This window comes from Leopardus geoffroyi, chromosome D4, assembly GCF_018350155.1.
Source record: "Leopardus geoffroyi isolate Oge1 chromosome D4, O.geoffroyi_Oge1_pat1.0, whole genome shotgun sequence".
Lineage (NCBI taxonomy): Eukaryota > Metazoa > Chordata > Mammalia > Carnivora > Felidae > Leopardus > Leopardus geoffroyi.
In genome coordinates, this window is record NC_059342.1 from 1,004,130 (window position 1) to 1,022,998 (window position 18,869).

An 18,869-nucleotide genomic window follows, 5' to 3' on the forward strand; every position below is an offset into this window, starting at 1 on the left:
AGGGCAGGATGCTCCAGGTGGAAGCTGAGGCTGTCAGCCCAGAGTTGCCCCCACCCCCAGCTCATGCCCTCCTGGGGCTGCTCAGCCCCCAGGGTCCCCTGCGGGAACAGGGAGATGGGGCAGAATGGGGGTGGCCGCTGCCCCTGCCTGGCTGAGTGGGAGGTGAGAGACCAAGGAGGCCAGGTCTGGTGTGTCTGGTGCCGAGGAGGGAATCCCCACGGACTTTCTAGAGCTCCAGCTGGGGCTTTTAGAATGAAGTTGCTGGCGACATATGCTTGACCAGGAAACGAGAACCTTTTGTTTCCCAGTAATTAATTTCCAGTAAGCCCCTCCCACTCCCTCCTTTCACACTGCGTGTTTGGGGGGGCTGCCAGCAGAGTCCCATCCTCCTTCCCCTGAAAGGCAGTCCCCTAAATACACAGAGCTATGAAGGCCGAATCACTTTGGTTCATCAGGAGCTGAGAGTGAGGATCCCAATGGGAGAGGATGCGTACGTGGGGCTGCAGTGTGCGGCCGGGACGGTGGTGGACCCCGAACTCAGGGCCTGGGCCTGGGTGCTGGTGGCCACCCCGTGTCACCCTACTTCTTGAATCAGAGAAATTGAGGGTTTCCTTCTAGACCACTGGGACAAAGTGAATATTGCAATAAGTACTTAAGTACTGTTAAGAAACGCTAACCATCATCTGGGTTTTCAGCCAGCCACAATCTTTTTGCTGGTGGAGGGTCTTCCCTCAGTGTTAAAGGCTGCTGACCCCTCAGGGCAGTGGCGGCTGACCCCGCAGGGAGGTGGCGGCTGTGGCCATCGCTGGAAATAAGACAACTGTGACGTTTGCCACATTGACTGACTCTTCTCTCAAGAACGATTTCTCTGTAGCACGTGATGCTGTTTGGTAGCATTTTACACACAGAACTTCTTTCAAAACAGGAGTCTATCCTGTCACACCCTGTCCGCTGCTCTGTCAGCTAAGTTCGTGTGATATTCTCAAATCTGTGTTGTCATTTTGACACTCTTCATAGCATCGTCACCGGGAGCACACTCCGTCTCAGGAAACCACTTTCTTTGTTCATCCACGGGAAGCAAGTCCCCATCCGTTGGAGTTGTCTCCTGAGGTGGCCCAGCTCCCTGCCGTCTTCAGGCCCCCCTTCTGCTTCCGGTTCTCCTGTTGCCTCACGTCTGCGGTGACTTCTTCCCCTGGAGTCCTGAACCCCTCAAAGTCCGCCCCGGGGCTGGAACCAGCTTCTTCCCAACTCCTGTTCGTGTTGAATCGTGACCTCTTCCCATGAATCCCCAGTGTTCTTCATGGCATCTAGCGTGGTGACTCCTTCCCAGGATGTTTTCAGTTTCCTCTGCCCAGATCCATCAGAGCAATCAGTGTGTATGGCAGCTATGAGCTCACGAAAGGTGTCTCTTAACTAATGAGACTTGGAGGTCAGAATTACCCCTCGATCCATGGGCTGCAGAATGGTGGTGGTGTTGGCAGCAGGCGTGAAAGCAACAGTAATCTCATTGCTCGTCTCCATCAGAGCTCTTGGGTGACCAGGTGCAATGTCTTTGAGCAGTCATCTTTTGGAAGGAATCTTTGCTCCTGAGCAGCAGGTCTCAACAGTGGGCTTGAACCAGTCGGTCAACCGTGTTGTGGACAGATCTGCTGTCCGCCAGGCTTTGTCGTTCCAAGTAAAGAGCACGGGCGGAGGAGATTTTGCGCGATTGCTACGGGCTTAGGATTTTCAGAATGGCCAGTGAGCTTCCAGCTGGCTTCCACCTCAAGTCACCAGCTGCGTCCGCTCCTGAGCAGAGTCCGCCTGTCCCTGGAGGCTTCGAAGCCAGGCCCTGACTTCTCCTCGCCAGCCATGAAAATCCTAGGTGGCCTCTTCTTCCGGCAGAAGCCTCTTTCATCTGCATGGAAAGTCCGCTGTTTAGTGTGAGCACCTTCCTGAGTCCTCTCGGCCAGATCTTCTGGATAATTCCGGCAGCTTCTGCGTCAGCACGTGCTGCCTCACCTTGCACTTGGGTGTCACAGAGAGAGCTTCTTTCCCCAAACCTCCTGAACCAGCCTCTGCTAGCTCCTACCTCTTCTGCTCCTTCCTTACCTCCTCAGCCTTCGCCGGATCGAAGAGTCTGGGCCTTGCTCTGGGCGAGGCTTTGGCTGAAGGGAACGTCGTGGCCCCTTTGATCTCCCATCCAGACCGGCCAGACTTCCTCCATATCAGCAGTCAGGCTGTTTCCCTTGCTTATCACCCGTGTGTCCACTGGGGTGGCGCATGCGTGCAGTGTCCTTCAAGGACTCTTCCTTTGCCTTCACAACTTGGCTACCTGTTTGGCACAAGTGGCCTAGATTTCAGCCTGGCTGGGGTTTCGCCCTGTCTTCCTTACGAAGCTTCATCTTTTCTAGCTTGTGATTGAACGCGAGAGACGCGTGACTCCTCCTTTCACTTGAACGCTTGGGGGCCGTCGTGGGGTTCTGAGTGGGCCTAATGTCAGTACTGTTGTGTCTCAGGGAATGGGAAGGCCTGAGGAGGGGGACAGAGATGCAGGGGGGGACAGGCGAGCAGCCAGAACACCACAGTTTATCAGTTTAAGTTTATCAGTTAAGTTCACCATCGTATATGGCTTGGCTCGCGGTGCCTCAGCTTAGCATGGTAACATCAAAGATCACAGATCACCGAAACAAATATAATAATGATGAACAAGTTTGGGAAAATGTCGCCAAAAGACTTGTTCCACACACGGTTGCCGTAAACCTTCCATTTGTGAAAAACTGCAGGGAAGCGAGGTGTGCCTATATACGCACGATGATTTTCTTTCTCATGGGGTTAAAAAAAAGCCCGTAGACACGGCACCCCCTCAGTGACGGGCGTCAGAGTGCTGTGTCACAGGCCAGGGGCCACTTCGCCTGGGGCGTTGCCCTCACTCACCAGGACCTCCCGTAACTGTCCTGTTCTGTCTGCAAGGCTCCCAAACGCCACCTCGCGTAAGGGACTGAGGCCACAAGTTCTCCAGCGCATCCCAAAGGCTCCTTTTGGCTGGGATGACTGAACTGTCAAAGGTTTTCAGAGCAATTCTGCTTTTGTTTTGTTTACGTAAAGAGGTAACGGGACTGCTCAGCAATCAGGCCCTCACTCTCTCACGCTGACATCTGGCGCCCAAAGCCAGGTGTGGGCTGCGAGGCCGTCCTCGGCCACTCGGTCGTCCTTTGTGCCGCCTGGCTTCCGGCTACGTGCTCAGCAGCGCCCAATTTAGGGGACATTTTCTGTCTTTGAACAATATGCACTTTCAGTGGAAAGGAACCTAGAGAACATTTTGCAAAAGTGTGTTTTCAGAAAGCAGAATTACGTTCCGGGTCCGTTCCTCCTGGGTTTCTTGACCGCATTTTTCCTCAGAGAAATTTAAGACAGCTAAGTAGAAATTAAATTTTCCATGTATAAACAGACGTGGAGACAGTAGTGCCTCTGACGGCAATTGCTGGAGGTTTGGAATCTCGAATGAGCAGTAAGAGTTTACCGTCTTATTTTTAAATAGGTTGACTGTTCTCCCAAATGCCAATATGATAAATGTTCTTTGTAAAAATGCATATATTCCTGAGAAGCAAGGACAGGAAAATGGAAAACCCCAGAAGCCCAGCCCCAGAGCCGGCAAGCCCAGCGGCCCACACGTCCGTGGGGAGTTTGCTGTTCCCTCCCAGGTCTTGTCCGGCACTGGGTGGGTGGGTGTTCAGGCACCTGCCGGCTGACAGAGCTGACCCCTCCAAAGCCTGTTGTGTCCCACCGCCTCAGTGCCCGACACTGTCCCACCCTGGCCTGACGGTCCTCCCCAGAGTAAGCGGGAGGGGCAGGGCGCAGGGAGCCGTGCAGGGATGAGGGGCGGGCAAGCCTCCGTCTTGGGGAGCTGCTGGGAGACTGAGTAAAGCCTTCGCGCATCCCTGAGCCTCGGTTTCCTCATCGCCGTCGGTACCGGGATGCTCCCCTGCAGGGCCTTGGCTCGCCCTGCTGCCCTGCGCCCCGTGTCAGTGGCCCGCTGTCCCGGCCACATCCTCTGCTGGCTCCCAGCCTGGCCTTGGCAGCTGCTTGGCCTCCTGAGACATGGCCTCCCTTCTGGGAGGAGGGAGGCGGGGTGTCCCCGAGGCTGCTCCTCCTTCACTCTGTCTGTGGGGACGCAGGGGCTGTGATGCCAGGTGCCGATGTTGTGGGGAGGGGAGCGGCAGGCACTGGAGGGCAGGAGTGTCCAGCCTGCACACCTGTGCTGGGTGTGGACGGTGGTGCGGAGGGTGCCCTGGGCAGAGGGCACAGGGTGACGGGCGGGGTGTGCTGGCTAATGTGGAGGAGCTGCGAGGCCTTGGGTCTCGGCCCCACGTCCATTTCTGTTGTGCTGGGGATTCTGGGAGCTGCCCTGTTTCCCTGGATAAGTCACTGTTTGTCTTAACAATCAGAGGACTCCATTAGCCCCTTTTTCTTTTAATTTTTAAATTTTTTTTTTCCAACGTTTATTTATTTTTGGGACAGAGAGAGACAGAGCACGAACGGGGGAGGGGCAGAGAGAGAGGGAGACACAGAATCGGAAACAGGCTCCAGGCTCCGAGCCATCAGCCCAGAGCCCGACGCGGGGCTCGAACTCACGGACGGCGAGATCGTGACCTGGCTGAAGTCGGACGCTTAACCGACTGCGCCACCCAGGCGCCCCTCTTTTAATTTTTAAAAAATGTTTATTTTTGGCAGAGAGAGAGAGTGCAAGTGGGGGAGGGACAGAGAGAGGGAGACACAGAACTGGAAGCAAGCTCCCGATGCAGGGTTCGAACTCACAAACCACAAGATCGTGACCTGAGCCGAAGGTGGACCTTTAACCGACTGAGCCACCCAGGCGCCCTCCATTAGCTCTGTCTTAAAAATTAACCTTTTTATTCTGCAATAACTAACTGTAGATTCACGTGTGGTTTACGCAGCCTCCCCGGAGGGTGACGTCCTGCACGACTGTGGAGTGCCGTGCACAGCAGGACGTCCGCACGGGCACAAGCAGGTGTGAACTGCCTAAGGACGCAGCTCGCCTGTGCTCCGTGAACGCACGTCCATGAACGATGCTCTGTAGGTGGAGCTTGGAGCTGTTTCAAATGGACCCGCCGGGTCTGCTGTGCACCCAGCGTGTCGGGGCTGCGGGCGTGCCTCAGCTCAGCCCTGCACCCCTGGGGCACACGGGGCTGTGTGCAGGCCAGGGCTGTGGGGAATGAGGCTGCACATCTGCGTGCAGGTGTCTGTATGGACGCAGGGCTTCACGTCTCCGCACGGACACGAGGCCATTGCTGTGTCCTGGGTGGTGGCCTTTTCCTTCTAGAAGAACCTGCTGGGCTCTTCCCAGAGCGGCAGCCCATTTGCGAGCCGGGTGCGGGTGGCCAGTTTCAGCACATCCTGGTCGCCGTGGGCTGGCGTGGCCTGTCTCCAAGTTCTCCGTCCCACACGTGTGAGGGCATCTAACCCCGGCCAAGCTCGCACTTGTCAATTTTCCCATCAGGGCTCGTGCTCTTGGTGCCCTGGCCCCAGGTCCCAAAAGTTTTCTCCTGTTTTTCTTGAAGTTAATTTACATTTTACGTTTGATCTATGACCCACTTTGTGCTGGTGTATCAGGCGTGCGGTTTAGGTCGGGTTTCTTGTTTGCCTGTGGAGGTCCCGTCCTCCGAGGCCATCTGTGGAAAGGCTCTTTTTCCTCCCTTCGCACGGTTGGCAGCCCCTCCCCCCCGCCCCCGCGGTGGGGCTCCCGCTGTGCCCCGTTGATGCCTGTGTGTGTCCCCCCAGCGCCACCCTGTCCCCTTTGCTGTGGCTACAGAGGGACCTTACTGTGGGGCCAGGGGCTCCTCCAGCGTCGTCCGCCTGCTCACGGCCGCCTGCTGCCCGGGGACCCGTGCCTTCCATGTACATTCTGGAATGAGCTCCTCTAAGGTCTACAGAAAGCCTTGCTGGGACCTTGATAGAAACCGAATTAAACTCACAGGTCATTTGTGGGAGAATTGACGTTGTGACTGTCTTGAATCCTCAGTCCATGAACACAATGTGCCTTTTTTAAGACTTCTGTTTCCTTCGTCATCATACTATACTTTTCAGCACCCAAGCTTAGCACATGCTTGTGCGTGTGTGTGTGCGTGTGTGTGTGCGTAAACGGCATTGTGTTTTTTGGATTTTGGCATCTGTACGTTCATCGCCAGCGTATAAACATTCAAGCGATTTTCGTGAATTGATCCTGTGTCCGTGACTTGCTACTTCTAAGTGTTTTTGTAGATTCATGGGATTTTCGTAGACAAGCGTGTCATCTGCACACATGGACACGTTTATTGAGCAACAACAGTGACATCCTCTCCCGTTCCCACCCTCCAGAGGTGTTGTGGGATGAACGGTGCCCCCCAAATTCATGTGCTGAAATCCTAACCCTCAATCCTCAGAATGTGACCGTAGTTAGAGACTGAACCCTTAAAAAGCTAACCAGTTAAAATGAGGTCTTGTGTGTGGGCCCTAATCCAGTGTGACTGGTGTCCTTATAGGCAGAGATGTGGGCACAGACATGTACGGAGGGACGACCCCGTGAGGACACGGGAGAGGATGGCCGTCTACACACCAGGAGGGAGGCCTCAGGGGAGGCCGGCCCTGCTCACGCCTGCCTCCCCACCTTCCCTCCCCCGGGACTGGGGCAGATGCATTCCTGTGGTTTCTACGGTATTTTGTTACAGCAGCCGGAGCAGCCCCCACCACAGAGGTTTTGCCGCCCCAACTTCATGCCCAAGTTCTGCCTGTTGATTCACTTCACCTAGAATAGCCTCTTCCATCTGGCTTCTTATGAGACGCATCCCTGTCGCTGGTGTATCAGTAGCTGAGTGATGTTTCCTGTTAGGACCGTTCCACACTTGGCTGATTCATTCTCCAGTTGGTGGACATTTCGGTTATTTCCAGTTTTGAGTTATTATGAACAAGGTTTCCACAGACACAGTGACCAGGTCTTTGTGGGGACAGGTGCTTTCTTTTCTCTTGGGGAAACCCCCCCCCCCAGGAGTGGGATTGCTGGGTCGTAGGCGGGTGTGTGCCAAGTGCTTCTGTCACCCCTCATCCTGTCGGCACTTGGTACCATCGGCCTTGGACTTTGGCCACTCTGATGGGCATGGCGGTATCTCAGTATCTCGTGGAGGCTTTAATTTACGTTTCCCTGATGACAGTGCTGCTGAGCCTGTCCCTGTGTGCTCCTTGTCTGTTTAGACAACGTTTGTAAGCCAAGTGCCTGGTCTAGTCTATTCCTCAATTTATTTTTATCAGATTCTTTGTCTTTATTGGTTCATAGGAATTTTTTTTTAACTTTTGTATCATTTGACTAGTGTTTACTATCACACTAGAAAAATGTGACAGCTAGAATGTCTAATGTAGGAAAGAGGTGCTAAAACATTGCCAGAGGTGAAAACCAACCTTAACATCTTCCTGAAAGGCAGTCGAAATAAAAGCAGGGAAAGAGAGAGGCACATTTCACAAGATTATTTCAGTAATAATATCTTGTCCCAGAGGCAACAAACAGCAAACTAGCCTTATTTTAAAACATGTATCCATAGGAAATTTTTATATATTCTGTACACAAGTCCTTTGTCAGACGGATGTATTACAAGTACTTCCTCCTACTCCGCAGCTCCCCTTTGGAGAAGCACAGCGTCATGTCGGTGACGTTTGGTTTATCACGTTTTTTTCTGTGGCTTTTAGGCCTGAGACACCTGCGTGCCTTGAGGGCGTAGGTGCCTCGCCTGCGTGTTTTTAGAAGCTCTCTAGTGCTCGCGGTTAAGACCGTTCCGTCCCAGCTATTGTGTGTGAGGTGAGTGACGGCTGAAGTCCACCTGTCCGTGCGGTGTCCACTTGCTAACGCACACTTGTGAGGGGCTGTCCCGTCCCGTGAGCGCTGACACCATCAGCCAAAACCAGCCGACCACGTGCGCGTGACTGCAGTTCTGGACTCCCCATCCTGCTCGTTCATACGTTCCTCCATCCTGACCCGCCGACACTACCCGTCTTGTTTTAATTCACTTTAATTTTGTTATTATAGGAATTATTTTACTTAATGAACTAAAGCATTTTACTTATTATAGAAACCTCTGCACTGTGGTAATGGACAGAAGCGGTTCCCCATTGGCAGCCATTCATGTCTGTGATTTCCCTCCTCCAGACACGGCCGTGTGTCACGTTCTTGCTCATCCATGGGCACGAAGGACTGGCACGTGCAGGGGTCGCGGCACACAGGGCTGTGAGCCATTTCGTCATCGTTGTTTTGGTGGAGGCTCCAGATTGCCTTCCACGAGGTGCAGGGAGAGGGGTGCTCCCCAACCACTGTTTGCACCTGTTCAGGCCTCCCTTCTTCTCTGGGGTAGCGGTGCCCCCATCCTGTGCTCCCCCTCCTCCTCCCCCGTGCTTCCCCATCCTCCTCCTCCTCCCTTCCTGTGCTCCCCCATCCTCCTCCCCCGTGCTCCCCCATCCTCCCCCCGTGCTCCCCCATCCTCCCCCCGTGCTCCCCCATCCTCCCCCTGTGCTCCCCCATCCTCCTCCCCCCGTGCTCCCCCATCCTCCTCCCCCCTGTGCTCCCCCATCCTCCTTCCCCCCTGTGCTCCCCTATCCTCCTCCCCCGTGCTCCCCCATCCTCCTCCCCTGTGCTCCCCCATCCTCCCCTCCTGTGCTCCCCCATTCTCCTCCCCCGTGCTCCCCATCCCTCCCCCGTGCTCCCCCATCCTCCCCCCTGTGCTCCCCCATCCTCCCCCCACGCTCCCACATCCTCCTGTGCTCCCCCATCCTCCCCCCTGTGCTCCCTCATCCTCCTCCCATGCTCCCACATCCTCCCCCTGTGCTCCCCCATCCTCCCCCTGTGCTCCCCCATCCTCCTCCCCTGTGCTCCCCCATCCTCCCCCCCGTGCTCCCCCATCCTCCTTCCCCCCTGTGCTCCCCATCCTCCCCCTTGTGCTCCCCCATCCTCCTTCCCCTCTGTGCTCCCCCATCCTCCTTCCCCCCGGTGCTCCCCATCCTCCTCCCTTCCTGTGCTCCCCCATCCTCCTCCCCTGTGCTCCCCCATCCTCCCCCATGCTCCTCCATCCTCCTCCCCCCGTGCTCCCCCGTCCTCCTCCCTCGTGCTCCCCCATCCTCCCCCTGTGCTCCCCCATCCTCCTCCCTTGGGCTCCTTCGTGCTCCCCCCATCCTTCTCCATTTATCAAGTGTCAATATTTTCCCCTATTTGTGGTCTCCCCACATAGACAGGTAGGCTTTTTTCTCACAACCATTTTTTTTAAAATGCAGCACTCACAACTAGCACATTCTGTGGCCAGTACTTCATCTGGCCGTTTTAGAGACCAGCCGGGTCAGCCCATGAGGAGTCCTTGCCACCCCAGCCGTCAGCCAGGTGCTTCTCTGTACTGACCCAGGACCGTGCAGTCCACCTGCCAGTGCTCAGGCCTTGGTTGTTTCCAGGCTTGCTCTTCCCCGCCCTGGGGCAGGGAGCCACCTGGCCCTCGCCACCACGCACCTGTGCGGTACGCTCAGCACTGATTTTGGAGTGGTCGGTGCTGGGTCAAAGGGCAAGTGTCCCCTTCCCTCGCCCCCCCCATCCTGTGGAGGGGTCTCTGCTAACCTGACGGGGAGAGAGGGTATGTGGGTGTGGGCCGTAGCTGTCCCATCACATGTGTGGCAGGCCACTTAGATTTCCTTTTCTGTGAGCTATCAGCTTCTGGATCATTCCACAGCCCACGCAGCCCTCATTCCTCACCAGGACTAAATGACGGAGGTGACTCATCCAATGGAGGCCAGCTGTCTGAATCTTGAAGAAGACACAAAACTGAGCCAAGTTGCAATGAGACGAGGTGCGGGCTCAGTGGAGGCCCTGCACGTGAAAACCGCAGACAGATGGCTCTGCGTCCAGTGACCGTCTTTACCACCTGTGTCCCTCACGTTGCCTCCCTGGTTGAAGTCACTCAGGACATGAAAGGCTGTGAGAAGCATGATTCTGAGGGAAAACAGCGTGGCTCGTGGTCCCACCACACGATCGTTCCATCCGTTAAAACATTCAATATTGATTTTGGAATAATTTTAGAGGCGCAGACGAGTTGCAGAGACAATACAAGGGGCTGCTGGGTAGCCTGGACACAGCTTTTCCCAATGTCCACGTCCACACACTGGGCTCCGTTTGTCCAGAAGCTTAGCTTGGGGGAAATGCCACTGGCCACAGACTCAGGTTTTACCCACATCTGATGTGGGGCACCATCATGTGTTTAGTAAACATGGAATTTTAATGTTTGTGCCCAGAAATCTATCAAAGGACAGGAGAGAGAATTTGGTTATCTTGGCAAGTTTTTTTTCTTTACAAAGAAATAAACACTTTAATTCCGGATGTTTTCAACAAGGGGCAGGACTGGAGGGGGCACAGGGCTCCCACCGTCCAGGGCTGGGTCATGTGAGCAGCGCCCACGGAGGGTGGGTGCATGGAAGACGGGAGGGCACGTGAGGCCTTCCCCCAGAGAGCCTCGGACCCCCTGAAGCCCTCTGGGCTCACCGAGAGTGAGCAGCACAGAACGGGTCTTCACCGCCATCAGGGAGCCCTTCCGGGTTGAGGCCCCAGTTTGGTCTGTTGGGCCACTGATTAAGTCATTGGATAGAGAAATAGTGCCTGAAAACAAGACTGCCTGTAGATGTCTCTCCCCTGTGGCCGGACACCCTCTGACCTTAGGTCACCCCTGGCCCTTTTTCCTGATGACCGCAGTATATCACCTATCACTGCATAACAAACAACCTAAACCACGTGGCTTAAAATGACAGTAAACACTTACCAATTCTATTGGCGTTGGTGGGTCAGGAATTTAGGTGCAGCCTGGCTCTGGTCAAGGTCTCTGGCGAGGCGGGGGCTGCGGTCTCACCTGACGGCTGGACAGGCAGGGATCCGCTCCCTCATTCTCCCTCGAGGCAGGCTGGTGCCGGCTGCTGGCCTAAGGGTCCTCACCACGTGGCAGCGGCTCCCCCAGAGCCAGCGGCCCAGGAGGGAAAGGCAGACCTGACCTTGGAGGTCGCCCTCTTCGTTTCTGGTGTCCCAGTGGCATGTCACCGGGTCAGCCCCAAGCAAAGGGCACAGGTGTGCAGTGAAGGAACACCCAGATGTGACTGTTCCCCGGCCATCCTGGGAGCCGGCTGTCACAAGTGTGTTCCTTGTTGGACGGTGCCACCTCCCTGGTTGACATGCCTCCCCCGCCCCCCCCCCCCCGCCACCCGCCGTAGGATGCTCTCCAGCCAGGCCGCGCCCCACTGCACTTTTTGTTCATCGGTCTTGTGTCTTTATACCTGGCCTGCTGCCGTGCCGTGTGCCCTGATCCCTGCCTTCTTAGGCCACTTGTGTGCAGCAGGGCTCCGGGCCTGGGTCCTCAGGTCCTGATGGGGTCCCACGGCCAGTGTCCTGGCTCAGGGATGTCAGCGGGCAAGGGCCACGCTGGGGGAAGGTGGCAGGTGCTGCTCTTGCCACACCTGAGCCGGGAGCATCTGGAGGGTCCCCCTGCCACGGGCCAGGCCCTCGTTCCACCCAAAAACCCCATGTACCCCGTATTCTCTCCATCTTATGGCGCAGGAAGCGGGGCTCTGAGAGGCTCTGTGGCACAGGGCTCTTGGCCCGAGAGCCGGGACGTGAGCCCAGGTGCCGGTGCGACACCGGCCACCGTCCTTCATCTGCCGGGTGGGGCAGTTCTGAGTCCTCAGTGAGGTGGCGGCTGGGGGGGGGGGGGGTACACAGAATGCGCACCCGCCTCGGTCTTCACGTTCCCGGAAGGAAGTGTACCTGCGTCCGTGCACACGGCGGCCCCCGCTGCGGGCTGACCTGGGTCGGCACCTTCCTCACAGACTCTCTCAGACCTCAGCTTAGAAGGAAGGCTCTCTGGAGGTAAAGCCTGACCGCCCCCAAACAGCAGGGCATGGGAGCGAGCGTGCTGTGTAGACCCCACTGGGGAGCCACGCGAGCTCTGGGGATGCACGAGGCAGGGCTTCGTGGGCCAGAGAACCCCGTTAGCTGCCCCTTTGCTCATTTCCTCACCCTCACACCTTGCCTGTGTGTGCAGTGCTGCCCTGGGGGGCCCCACAGTGACCCCTGGCCAGCAACGAGGACATCAAGGTTCAAAGAATCACTTTGTCTCTAAAGAAGCATCATGGCGGGATGAAGAAGCCACCGTTGGATGGCGGGCAGAACTCGTGGCCCGAGCTCTAGGACTCCACTTCTCGCGTATTTACTCCCCGAGGTCACGGAGTGTCGTGGGTAGGGTGGGCCCTTTTCGCTGTTCCTCTGATGGTCTGCTGGCCCCTCCTCTCAGCTAGGGGACCCCACTGCTCACGTCTGCTGGGCACCCCAAGGGTCCCAGTGTCGTGTGCTTGCAGGTGTGAGCAGAAAAGCCCACAAGGCGAGCTGGAGGCAGGAAGTCTGGGGCCTCCGCCACGTCCGCGCCCAGGACAGTTCAGGGCACTGTGAAGCCACCGCAGGCCACGGTGCAGAGGCTCGGCGGGGCCTGGACAGCTCTCCAGCCGGTTCAGGCTGTATTTTCACAGAAGAGGCAGCTGGGGAACCAGTGAGCTCGGGCGTGTGACGACGCGGAAATGCAAAGGCGACGTCTTTGGCGACCTGCATTGCAAAACTAGCAAAAGGAAGTTGTGTTCGCTGCTGCCTGAGGTCCGCCCCGGACAGAAGCACACACTCCCACGGAGGGCAGGTGAGTGGTTCCAGCTCCGGGGTCTTCGCCGGCCCCCGCAGCCTGTGCTGGTGCTGCACGGGGCACTCCTGGGGACGAGGGTGTTCAGAGCAGGGGCCGTTTGGGGTCGGTGGCTCCAAGGCAGGAACCGTGTGGTGGTGCGTGAGCGGCGTGTCGTGCGCACCCCTCCGCCTCCCGGGGGCCTGTTTGTGAAGAACCAGGGTGCTATGGGCCGCATCCAGCGGCAAGCACGCCGTTTGCTGGGACAGCACTCGGCATCGTCTGGGGCTGCTCAGACTGGCTGAGGTGAACGGAGCCCGGGAGGGGCCGGGGTCTGAGGCCGACCTGGCTCAGGGTGACCGCCCCCCTCCGTGGGTCCGGCCTGCACATTTGTCACTGAGGTCCTGGCCAGTGCTGGTCTTCCCTTGCCTGGGCTTAGGAGGGGTGGGTGGTCCCAGACACAGTCCCCGGGCGGGTAGGCCTTCCCACAAAATGCGGCTCTGGAAGGTTCTGCAACCTGCAATTTCGATGCTGACAGGGCTTGGCTGTGGCGGCCCTACTGGGGAGGAGGACCCCCTGGGAACCCCACACGGCTGACTCCTGGGTGGGGGCGCACCACAGGTGGCTGTGGGTGGAGCCAGACGCCAGTGTGTTTGTGCGGAGCAGGGGTGTGTCCAGGGGCACAGCTGCGCCCCGAGCACCCAGCTCCCGGGGCCCTCCGGGCTTGCAGTCGACTGGCTGACTACTCAGCCCCTTGGGCAGGAGAGGAAACAGGGAGCTTTGGGCCTCGGCCTCGGGCCCAACTCAAACCTTCGGAGCCTGACAGCTCAGCCGGGTGGGGCCGGGTGCGCGGGGAGGAAGTGGTTTGTCTCCAGCTGGGTGTTTGCAGGATGTTGGGGGCCCTGGTTCCCCTCCTTGGGGCTGATGTCCGTCTCCCCACAAAGCCCAGCACCTCCTACGGTTCAGGGGCCTCCGAAACTGGACGGGCCCATATGCCCTGACACGCAGAGGCCTGAACCTCAGTTGGTCTGCTGAGGCCGGAGCTCAGATGGGTTAAACGAGGCTCTGAGGCCACACGGAGCATTGCTGCCCTGAGCCCCTCAAGAGCCCAGGAATGGGGCTGTCCTTGGACTCAGAACGGTGACAGTGGTGCACCTGCTGGCCCAGGGCTGGGAGCACCTGCCCCAGGTGGATTCTGAGGATGCCCACTGACACATGACGCAAGTGAGGCACCTCAGTAAAGGAAGCGAATATGGAAGTCAAACCGTAGGACGGATGTGAAGCCCAGCCTCGAATGGGGCGCCACCCACCTGCACAGCCCCCTAGCTGCCCACAGCTGGGAGACCCATTCTGTCTGCAGCCCTAAGATCCTACCTCCTCCATCTCCAGGCGCATGACCTGGTTCTCCGGATGGCCAGGTTGATGCTCGTTTGCCCTGTTTCTTCCATCAGGGACGCCGTTCCCTCTGGCTGGGACGCTGTTCCCTCTCTCTGGGATGCTGTTCCCTCTGGCTGGGACGCTGTTCCCTCTCTCTGGAATGCTGCTCCCTCTTGCTGGGACACTGTTCCCTCTGGCTGGGGTGCTGTTCCTTCTGTCTGGGACTCTGTTCCCTCTCTCTGGGACACTGTTCCCTCTGGTTGGGACGCTGTTCCCTTTGCCTGGGACACTGGTCCCTCTCACTGGGATGCTGTTCCATCTCTGGGATGCTGTTCCCTCTGGCTGGGACGCTGTTCCCTCTCTCTGGAACACTGCTCCCTCTCTCTGGGACGCTGCTCCCTCTCTCTGGGATGCTGTTCCCTCTGGTTGGGACGCTGTTCCCTTTGCCTGGGACACTGGTCCCTCTCACTGGGATGCTGTTCCATCTCTGGGATGCTGTTCCCTCTGGCTGGGACGCTGTTCCCTCTCTCTGGAACACTGCTCCCTCTCTCTGGGACGCTGCTCCCTCTCTCTGGGATGCTGTTCCCTCTGGCTGGGACGCTGTTCCCTCTCTCTGGAATGCTGCTCCCTCTCGCTGGGACACTGTTCCCTCTGGCTGGGGTGCTGTTCCTTCTGTCTGGGACTCTGTTCCCTCTCTCTGGGACACTGTTCCCTCTGGTTGGGACGCTGTTCCCTTTGCCTGGGACACTGGTCCCTCTCACTGGGATGCTGTTCCATCTCTGGGATGCTGTTCCCTCTGGCTGGGACGCTGTTCCCTCTCTCTGGGATGCTGTTCCCTCTGGCTGGGATGCTGCTCCCTCTCTCTGGGATGCTGTTCCCTCTGGCTGGGACGCTGTTCCCTCTCTCTGGAACACTGCTCCCTCTCTCTGGGACGCTGCTCCCTCTCTCTGGGATGCTGTTCCCTCTGGCTGGGACGCTGCTCCCTCTCTCTGGGATGCTGTTCCCTCTGGCTGGGACGCTGTTCCCTCTCTCTGGAATGCTGCTCCCTCTCGCTGGGACACTGTTCCCTCTGGCTGGGGTGCTGTTCCTTCTGTCTGGGACTCTGTTCCCTCTCTCTGGGACACTGTTCCCTCTGGCTGGGACGCTGTTCCCTTTTGCTGGGACACTGGTCCCTCTCACTGGGATGCTGTTCCCTCTGGCTGGGATGCTGTTCCCTCTGGCTGGGACGCTGTTCCCTCTCTCTGGAACACTGCTCCCTCTCTCTGGGACGCTGCTCCCTCTCTCTGGGATGCTGTTCCCTCTGGCTGGGACGCTGTTCCCTCTCTCTGGGATGCTGTTCCCTCTGGCTGGGACGCTGTTCCCTCTCTCTGGAATGCTGCTCCCTCTCTCTGGGATGCTGTTCCCTCTGGCTGGGACGCTGTTCCCTCTCTCTGGAATGCTGCTCCCTCTCGCTGGGACACTGTTCCCTCTGGCTGGGGTGCTGTTCCTTCTGTCTGGGACTCTGTTCCCTCTCTCTGGGACACTGTTCCCTCTGGTTGGGACGCTGTTCCCTTTGCCTGGGACACTGGTCCCTCTCACTGGGATGCTGTTCCATCTCTGGGACGCTGTTCCCTCTCTCTGGGATGCTGTTCCCTCTGGCTGGAACACTGCTCCCTCTCTCTGGGACGCTGCTCCCTCTCTCTGGGATGCTGTTCCCTCTGGCTGGGACGCTGTTCCCTCTCTCTGGAATGCTGCTCCCTCTCGCTGGGACACTGTTCCCTCTGGCTGGGGTGCTGTTCCTTCTGTCTGGGACTCTGTTCCCTCTCTCTGGGACACTGTTCCCTCTGGTTGGGACGCTGTTCCCTTTGCCTGGGACACTGGTCCCTCTCACTGGGATGCTGTTCCATCTCTGGGATGCTGTTCCCTCTGGCTGGGGTGCTGTTCCCTCTCTCTGGGACACTGTACCCTCTCTCTGAGACGCTGTTCCCTCTGTCTGGGATGCTATTCCTTCTGTCTGGGATGCTATTCCTTCTGTCTGGGATGCTATACCCTCTGTCTGGGATGCTATTTCCTCTCTGGGATGCTGTTCCCTCTGGCTGGGACACTGTTCCCTCTCTCTGGGTTGCTGTTCGCTCTCTGAGATGCCATTCCCTCTGGCTAGGGTGCTGTTCCCTCTCTGGGATGCTGTTCCCTCTGGCTGGGATATGTTCCTTATCTGAGGTCTCGCATATGATGGTGATGATTGGTCGTGTAGGTGTCCAGTCAGGTGGATGGTGACTGACCTTTCCGGAGTGCTCTGCAGGCTCTGACGGGCCCACACGAATGAAGCCCGTGGGCGCCCAGGACATGGCACTCTGGCTCGCCCAAGTGAGCGGGTTTGGGAAGGTGAATCCGCTGCCTGATGTCCCTTTCCCACAATTACCTGGCAGGTCACTCACTGCACAGATGAGACCTGTTGTCACGGGGAGGGCTCCACCGGGGCAGCAGGGACAGTGACCGCAGGTGGGGATCCGTGGGGAGGCCTCCCCAGGGCGGTGTGGACTCGGGTGGGACCGGGGTGCACGCACACAGGGTGGCTCTCGGGAGCGCGGGGCGGGGTTTCCGTAAGATAGCTTTGGGAATGTGCACGTCTGCCTGTTTCACTAGATGTTTTAGTGAAAATTTCAGATATAATGAAAGGTAGGGCCACACATACCCCAGAAGCAGGTGGCTCAGTGCAGCACCAGAAGTTGGTGGCCCACCCCCAGCACGCAACCCTGCCACACAGCCCGGCGCCCGCATGGGCCTACACACCGGTGGGAAGGCCGGGCCTTCTTCCTGCAGCTGTGTGATGGCTGGCAAGGGCTGCAGCGTGCAGTGACGGTGAATACCAACAGCAGGAAACAGAAGTACGCGCGTATACAGAAAGTTCAAGGGGAAAACAAAATAGGAAGGAAAAGGAAACAGTAAGTAGAGGCAGCGGAGGTGGTCGGTTTTGCAGGCACAGCCAGACCCGCGTGCTGTGCGTCCCATGCGAGTGCCGTACACCTGCGTGGCGTGTGTCCCACAGGCTGTTTGTCCTGTGTGCCATGCGTCCCTTGCGCATGCCGTACACCTGCGTGCCGGGTGTCACCCATGCTGTGCGTCCTGGGTGACGCGCGTTCTGGGCATGTGGGTCCCCTGTGCCATGTGCCCCGCGTATCGTGCGTCCCATGCGCGTGTGTCCTGCGAGCCGCGCGTTCTGTGCGCATGCGTCTGGCGCGCTGTGTTATCAGCGTCCCGTGCGTCTCGTGCTTGTGTCACACACCTGCGTGCCGTGCACCACTCATGCTGTGCAACCTTGCGCGTGCGCCCCGCATGCTGTGCATTCTGTGCGCATGCGTCCCCCGGGCCGTTCACCAGCTTGCGGTGCGCACCTTGTGCCGAGCGTCCTGTGCGCTTACCGTACACCTGCGTGCTGTGCGTCCATCAGGTCCACACTCCCCCCCCTCCACCCCGGGTCTGTGTCAGCGTCCCCCTCCCCATTTGTGTCAGCCATTACCAAGTGTGGCCCCCCCCCCCAGGTCTGTCAGGATTCCCCCCAGGTCTGTGTCACAGTCCCCATCCCCCCGTCTGTTCGAGCCCCGGGACCAGGGCGGGGGGCGGGGGGCAGAGCAGCAGAGCGGTGGCTTAGCGGCAGCAGGTCAACAGGTTTTCAGGCAGCTGGCTCTGGGCCAAGCCCTCACCACAACCGCGTGTCCCCACGGGCCGAGGGGCTTCCGGGGTGTGGAGAAAAGGCCAAGGCACAGCGGGGGAGTAGGTTTTAGGTGCTTTTGAATCACTGTTGTCTCGACTCTGGTTCACACAACTTCTGATAGGATTTTCCAAAACACCTTTTTTAAAAAACTGTGTGTGTGTGTGTGTGTGTGTGTGTGTGTGTGTGTGGTAAAATACAGGTGACATAAAGTTTGCCATCCAAGCCACTCTAAAGGTCTGGTTCAGCGGCATTAAGTGTATTCACATCTTTCTCACCATCCCCACCATCCATCGTCCAGAACATTTTCATCCAAATTGAGACTTAGAAACACGAACTGCCCCGGCCCCACCACGACTGCCTCCGGCCCCGGGGTCCACCAGCCATGTTCTGTCTCTGTGATTTGACGACCCCAGGGACCTCGCGTGGGTGGAGTCACACGGGGCATGTCCTTCTGTGACGGGCGCACCGCCCTCAGCATCATGTCCTCAAGGCCCATCCGTGAGGTAGCAGATGTCAGGGTCTGTCTCCTCTTACTGGCAAGTTATGTTCTGTCACACAGCCCCACCATGTGCTGTTTATCATCCCCCGTGACCACTTGGGTTGCTTCTCCTTTTTGACTCTTGTGAATACTGCTGTTGTGAACATGGGTGTGCAAGTACTCGTTCAAGTCTCTGCTTTCAGTTCTTCTGGGAGGAAAGCATTCTTGAGGACAAGACGCATTTGTGTTGGAATGGGCATTGAAACAAAAGCACGTCTCTGAGAAAGGCTGCAGCCCACCCAGGACCCTGTTGGGACCGTGCAGTCCCCAGGCGGCTGCCCACACGAGCATCCCAGTGCTAGGGTGACAGGGAGCTCTAACTTCCTTTCTGTTTTCCCACAATTTCTAAGTTTTCTGGAAAGGATGCATCAAACCGTTTGCAAAAGGGCAGGAACTTTGAGTCAGGACGTAAGCTGGTGTGGGCATCCCAGCAGGCAGGGACAGCACCGTGTCCATCCATCTCCTTTCCTCCGTGCTCAGCTTGCCCTGGTGGCCCCGCCCGCCTCCAAGATCCCACTGACCCCAGACGCGTGCCAGGGCCTGCGTGTGCTCGGCAGAC

The 18,869-nt window shown here is 57.9% G+C and overlaps 1 protein-coding gene across 4 annotated transcripts in view; it reads left to right on the plus strand.

The window, feature by feature from the left end:
• The window catches only part of FGD3 (FYVE, RhoGEF and PH domain containing 3), a 53,268-nt gene that overhangs the window by 2,460 nt on the left and 31,939 nt on the right, over window positions 1-18,869 (plus strand). For 3 of the 4 annotated variants that reach the window (XM_045467699.1, XM_045467703.1, XM_045467702.1), the window contains exon 1: window positions 12,592-12,722. The exons of the other annotated variant lie outside the window; for it this stretch is intronic. The gene's annotated coding sequence lies outside the window, so the exon portion shown is untranslated. Of the gene's footprint in view, window positions 1-12,591; window positions 12,723-18,869 lie in introns of those variants that run through there. 4 annotated transcript variants of the gene reach the window in all.